Genomic DNA, 6,324 nt, shown 5'->3' with positions numbered 1-6,324 from the left:
CTTGTTTGTCTTGTTGAATTTCTTCCATATCGACTCGTCCATGAGGTTCTCATCAGCTTCTTCACGCACCTCCTTCGTTACAGACGCATAGGAGCGTACACAGCTTTCATCATCATGTCCATATCGTCGACATTTAATACATCTCAGAGCCCTGCATTGTCTCCTGACATGACCTAGCTCCCTGCACCGCAGGCATAGGGGAAGTCTTCCAGGTATTGACACAAGAACCGATTTCCCACACAACCTCATCTGGTGAGGGATGATGTCCACCGTCACGCCTTCTTTGAGTTTCATTTTAAGTACCCTTGTTGTCGATTCAACCTCATAAAAGTAGTCGTCAGTCCATTTTTCTCGACTGATGATTTCCTGTCCGAACACCTCAAACGCCTTCCTTACACTGTCGTCGGGTACATGATAAGACAGCCAGTGCAACTTTGCTACGATTTCCTGTTGGCAGCAGTCAATAATCAAGCAGCGCTTCCCCTTCACAATGCATTCTTTTGCATTGAGTAGCTTCTGTTTTGTTGATAAACACGAAACGCCGCGATTTCCGTACCTTTGATCAGTTCTTTCAGCGCAGGTTTGAAGTCTTCCTTGCAGTAGGGTCGTCCGGTGATGTCACCATGCAGCACAACAGTATTTTTTTTCAACTTTTCCAGCAGGCAAACTCGGCAGCGAAATTCTGTAGTCCTGGCATTCCGTTAATTGTCTTCATATTCACACCGTTTTCCCGGCTAAGCCTAGCCGTTGTTGTCACTCCATCGGAGCTCATGTTACCTGCGACCGTTCCGTACGAAACCGGAAGCAAGCCCCTACGATCACGGCACCATGGACACGTGCAGTCTGTAGATGCAGCCGTAATGATTGCACTGCGTTTTGTTCATAGCACAACTATGCTTATACTTGCTGAACTTATATGCACTCTTATACTTACCTCGTTTCGTGTGGACTTGTGAAAAAGCAACCGACCCATTTGCCGTGACCAGGATTCGAACCTGTGTTGTTGCAGTCACAACGCAAAGTACAAACCACTATACCCCAGTAAGCAACAGATGTCCCTGCGACGTCTGCGGGATATCCCGTCTTGGACAATGGGATATCCCTGGGAGCACCTTGTATATCCCATAGACATCCATGCGACATCCAGGAGACCAGGATATGGGCACTGTTTGGAGGTCGCAGGTATATCCCTGCGATGTCACCGCCGGATATTAGGAGATATGTGGGACGTTTATGAACAGTTGCTGCGATTGTTAAAATTTCATATTAATTTACACTTACTTTTATTTTGTACATCAGAATTGATGATGGCACACAGATATGAATGGAAAGTACATATATTTATTATCAAACATACATCTTATACATATATATGTCGCATATAAATGTGAGGCGCCTTTGTCTATTTCTTAAGATAAATGAAAGTGAATAAATGCTGAGTCACATGACTAGTTTGGCAGGCTCATCTTGGTGTGGCGCTGCAGACTCTGCTTCTGGCTGAAACAAAGTATAATCGCATTTTAGTGTGCATACATGGCACCACATAAAAGCCGCAGAAACTGTCTCCTTCTGCATACAGATCTATTAAAACTTTTAATAGATCTGTATTTTTACTATACTATATTTTATACTGTATACTGTAGTTACTGTACTTTTAAGTTAAAAGTTCATGAGCTGGGCGGACACTGTGTGGCGGTGCGTGACTAAAGAGCAGGGCTACCTGGAGCCTGAGACGTCACTAAAGACTGAGGCTAAATTACTGAACAGACAAGGTGGAGGTGCAGCATGCACCTCTAAGGACTACCTGCGCAACATCTGTGGTAAGATATAACAAAGCTGACATATGTTCCAAAGGTGCAGGAAGCGTAACCTCCCACTACGTCAGAATAGTCCATGTGATGAAACTTTCGTGTTAGCGCCACGAAGCAACTGTGGCGATCAGCAGTCATGTGATGAAAACACATATTCAAACTTGAATTGGATGCACAGAATAAAGATGAAAAAATATCCTAACGAACAACAGATCCAGAGCAGTGTGGCAGCAGTGCTCAATCTGACGTATTTATCTGGCTAAGGGTAAGTACACTCAATGCAGACATTGGTCAATGCCTGCATTTGGTAGTGACTAATATGTTTCCATTGTGCTGATGTAACGGTAGACTGTACTTCCTGGCATCTTATGGAGCACTTCATCATAGTTTTGGTATACCAGAACAGCCAATTTTAGTCCTGGAAGTGCAGTTCGAAGGAGGTGCATAGGCTTCACTGACATTTATTTGCATGAATCAGCTCATGCTGAGTAGAAGTTGGAATAAATGTCATGCCCTAGTTTCCTTTGCAAGCCTCTATTTTGTCTAATGGATAAAAGTACTGGCATGTGAGGTAGAACACAATAGGCACATATAAAAATATGACAAGGCCTGTGTTCTGGAATAATATTCATCAATTACCTCCATTACGATTAATTAGCGGATTCCAGTTAATGATCTGAAAGTTGTGCACTGCCCCGCATAAGGCGTTTGTATGTCCTATGAACCTAGCCGCAACACTGAGTGTGTAGCTTTCAGGGGGGAGTTCCTCGCTGGTTGGGAACAGCTGCATTGGAGGCAAAAACCTTCCAATTTCATAACATCCTGGAGTTAGCATCTGAGTAAAATGACATAAAATGGATTATATATTCCTATGGCAGCGGATGACGACGACAGAAGGCACGAGGAAACCGACAACAGAAGACGTTATAGAGGATGTCACACAGGTGTAAATACGCAAAGGAAACGCAAATTAATGGTGACTCCTGGCCCCATCTGTAAGAAGTTTACCTCTGTTTATTAGGGAACCACTGATGGGTAGCTCACACATGCAACCCTGACTTTCTTACCTCCTTTTTTTTTGCCGTATGTTTGCCTATTATCTGTTGTCTTGAAAGAACAGCTGGTGATACTTACAACTTTTTGTGTGCAAGTTTACTGGTGCAGCCATGTTGTCCTTGAGCGCACAAGCGTGTTCCCCCGAGATGCTCATTTATATGGCCAGAACTCTGAACCCGACCACATAACAGAGGCAAGTTGTGCACCGGACAGGTTTTGCATTCAATAATGTTGTCATGTTTCCTCTGACAAACTGTCATTTGCGTATGCACCTTGCAGGGGGTGCTTGGACAGCTTGTCATTACACAATACATGACATAGACATGATGTTGAGGAACCAGTGCGAATCCATTGGGAAACCATCTTCTGAACATCAAGTCCAAGTTGTATTTTCGTGCAATAACAAGCTGTCCAAGCTCCCCCGCAGGGTACACATATGCAAAGACGACTTCTCAGAGAAAAGGCGAGAACAAGTTTATTGACTGAAATACTGGTGTAGTGTAGTACTTGCCAGTAATGTGGACGGGTTTGTCAGTCAAGGTATAGACACTGCATGAAGAAGCATCTCGGAACATGCATGTACGTTTAACACCCTGCCTGCATCAGTAATTTGTTTCATAACGCAAAGGTAATAGGGAAACATACGGCCGAAAGAAGGTGGGAAGTCATAAAAACATGCTGAATGAAGAAGGCAAAGGCTGTATGTGCCAGCTACCCATCACTCGTTCGCTCAGAAGCGGAGATAAACTTCGTATAAATTGGGTCATGCATCACATCCCAGGTTGGCCTATGTTAGACAGCATAATAATATGACAGATAGTAGACAGCATAAATTATAAATATTAATTATTTTCTACGCTGATTCATGGACATGTTTGAAAAACTTCACCATTTTGCGGATTTTGCATGTCTTCATATTTACCTGATTTATTGTTTCGATCTTTCGGACCTCTCCCGGGCGTGACGCAGCCACTCTTTCACCTCGTGCTCGATGTCAAATCGTGTTGCCTTTGCAAATTTCTTATGAGTGTGTATTGTTCCTGAAACAGATGCAAAACGGCTGATAAAGGGTGCAGACAACACCTGTCAGTGTCACATGGGTGTCATCAGCACAACACTGAGTGAGAGGGCAGCATTCGTAAAACAGATTCACCCCCGGTTTAACCAACCGGCTCTGCGCAGCACCCTATTAATGGTGTACCTGAGCCCAGCTCCAGTTTAGCATGCGGCCCTCAAAGCCCACAGCAAAAATTTCCTGAATTTCCCTATTTGAACCTAGCTTGGTGGAGTGGTGAAAATGAGAGGGAATCAGGTTTGGTGCACCACACAGTTGAGGGCTTCTCTTCGCTGTACTTGCTTTAAGGGGAGCCCAATTGCTGAACCACACTTGCGGGTGTGGCGCCCTCAGCTGTGATTGGTGCAGCTGGCAACCACTGAACATTATGTGTCTTGTACAGGGGACAGGATGACAGGCCATGCAAAAGTAGTACTTACGCAGGATGACTTTTGCCAGACTCAGGTCTTTAAAGGGGTATTTCCCCTTTCTCCCCTCCCAACTATATTGGAATCCAAGCTCGTTGCTCATGATGGAAGCCAGAATTCTTCTGGTGGCTACCTTTGCTGAACTGCCGCCGAGGATAGATAGCTCCGATGTCTGTAAGAAGCAGTGTGTCATTCTTGTAGTGGAAACTTTGTACTGAATACTTTTCCAAAAATAAGCATTGAATGGTGAATGAATTGATGAAACTAAGAAAATGTAGAAAAGTTGAACATGTATCCAACCAGTTACTGAAGTTTATGCAGGAGAGTCATCTGAAATCACCAGTATCTAGATTTTGAACATGAGACAGTCACTTACTAGCTGTTTCTCCCGCTCTGGCGTCAGTTGTGCGTCGAATGACTCCAACTCCTCTACAGTGTTCATGGGATTCTCGAGTAGCTTCGGAATTTCTAGGAATGAGCCCTGAGAAGGTACAAGGCCTGAGAGCAGTTCCCCGTGTTGTTGAATCGCCAGCCTTAGGATGTTGAGATTTTTCAGCACTTGGTGCTGGAACTCTACACACACACAAAAAAGCAGAAGCTAGAATAATTCTGTACAAGAAGCTGAAGAATGAGCCACAGTCATCATTACAAACTATAATGTTCCTTTCATGTATTGATGCTGCACAGAACGGGAAATAGCTACCATAGTCTGGCATTGCCTGGGATGGCGTCCTGGTGCGGTGCCCGAATGTGACACCTGCAAAGCCACCATTCATGTAACAGTGCGACAGCACAATGCGGCCTTGAACAAAGCATGTTCTTGGAGGAGCAGAAAAAAGATAGCAGAAGGTTCTGTCGCAGAGATACGCTACACTTTATTTAAATTGAGGTATATCTGTACGAGAAATCAGAAACATGAAGTCTTTCCATATTCTTCTTCACATACCTCTCCTTGAACCAATGGCTTCTGCGTTACGTCCGGGCAGTACTGTTTCAAAGGGAGTCGGATGTAATTTGCTATGCACGCGTAAATGTTATGTAACTATCTTGTCAGTGTCACTGTTCACTAGAAAGCATGCATAAATTGTTGTCATACCTTCCTCGAGCATGTCTGCTGCATTCCATGTAAGTTGCACATTGTCTGGGCAAAGAAAATGTTGTGCTGTTTAAAGAATTTACAAATATATGATCACACGCAAGTCTCCCATGTGCACACACACCTTCCTCATGGGATATATCAGTAGAACATGTGCTCTGCCCATCAGTGCTCAGGACTTGTTGGGCTGCAAAGCAAGTCACTTTTAGAAATGTCAGAAATCCATAGTTGGCAAGGCTAACAGTCAGATATCGGTATGCACAACTCTGTTTTCTCGGGGTTTTATTGTTTGAGGGTAGTAATCCGGATAAATAATTATTTCAAAATTCAGATTAAATTAACACGCTACAACAACCCGATAGCTGAAACAACGAGACTATTTTGCCAGGTTGAAAACAGAAGTCAGGAGATGATAAATACTTTCTGTCACATGCTCAGAAAACAGATTACTTGCGATATTTTGACGCTGCGCGGGCATCATCATTGGACAGATTGAGCAGAACGCTTATCCGTGACCTGCTTTTTAAAGTTATTATTAAAGGTATTGTTCATATTTATACTGTTCAATATGCAAATGCATGCATTGTCTTCAGCATGTCATCCCCCAAGGAACATTCATATCTTGTGTCTATGCTGGCGTGCAAAGGCGAAGTAAGGGAACGGCATGATTTTATTACGTGCTTAACTAGCTCAGTGCATGTTACTGGAGCACATTTATGTCTCCATACCAAATGCCCTGTGACAGTTGGTCAGTGCCACATTTTCGCACACAAGGACAGAACGAGATATGGTCAGACCCTTTTGCAACATGAATGTCACAAAGAACCAAGGAAACAGAACACAGTTTATATTTAGCCTTGTGTTTGCAAAAAACGCCCA

At 43.7% G+C, this 6,324-nt stretch overlaps 1 long non-coding RNA gene across 1 annotated transcript; it reads right to left on the bottom strand.

Annotated features, from left to right (window-relative positions):
- Positions 1-4,731: 4,731 nt before the first annotated feature.
- Positions 4,732-5,307, bottom strand: LOC135373567 (uncharacterized). Its single transcript, XR_010416501.1, has 3 exons — positions 5,296-5,307; positions 5,053-5,106; positions 4,732-4,922 (listed from the first exon to the last, which is right to left on the bottom strand). It is a non-coding gene; the product is annotated as an uncharacterized LOC135373567 (long non-coding RNA).
- Between the last annotated feature and the right edge of the window lie 1,017 nt (positions 5,308-6,324).

This window comes from Ornithodoros turicata, chromosome 1, assembly GCF_037126465.1.
Source record: "Ornithodoros turicata isolate Travis chromosome 1, ASM3712646v1, whole genome shotgun sequence".
Classification (NCBI taxonomy): Eukaryota; Metazoa; Arthropoda; class Arachnida; order Ixodida; family Argasidae; genus Ornithodoros; species Ornithodoros turicata.
Note: the sequence above shows the minus strand (reverse complement) of the source record. Positions and strands in the feature narration are given on the sequence as shown.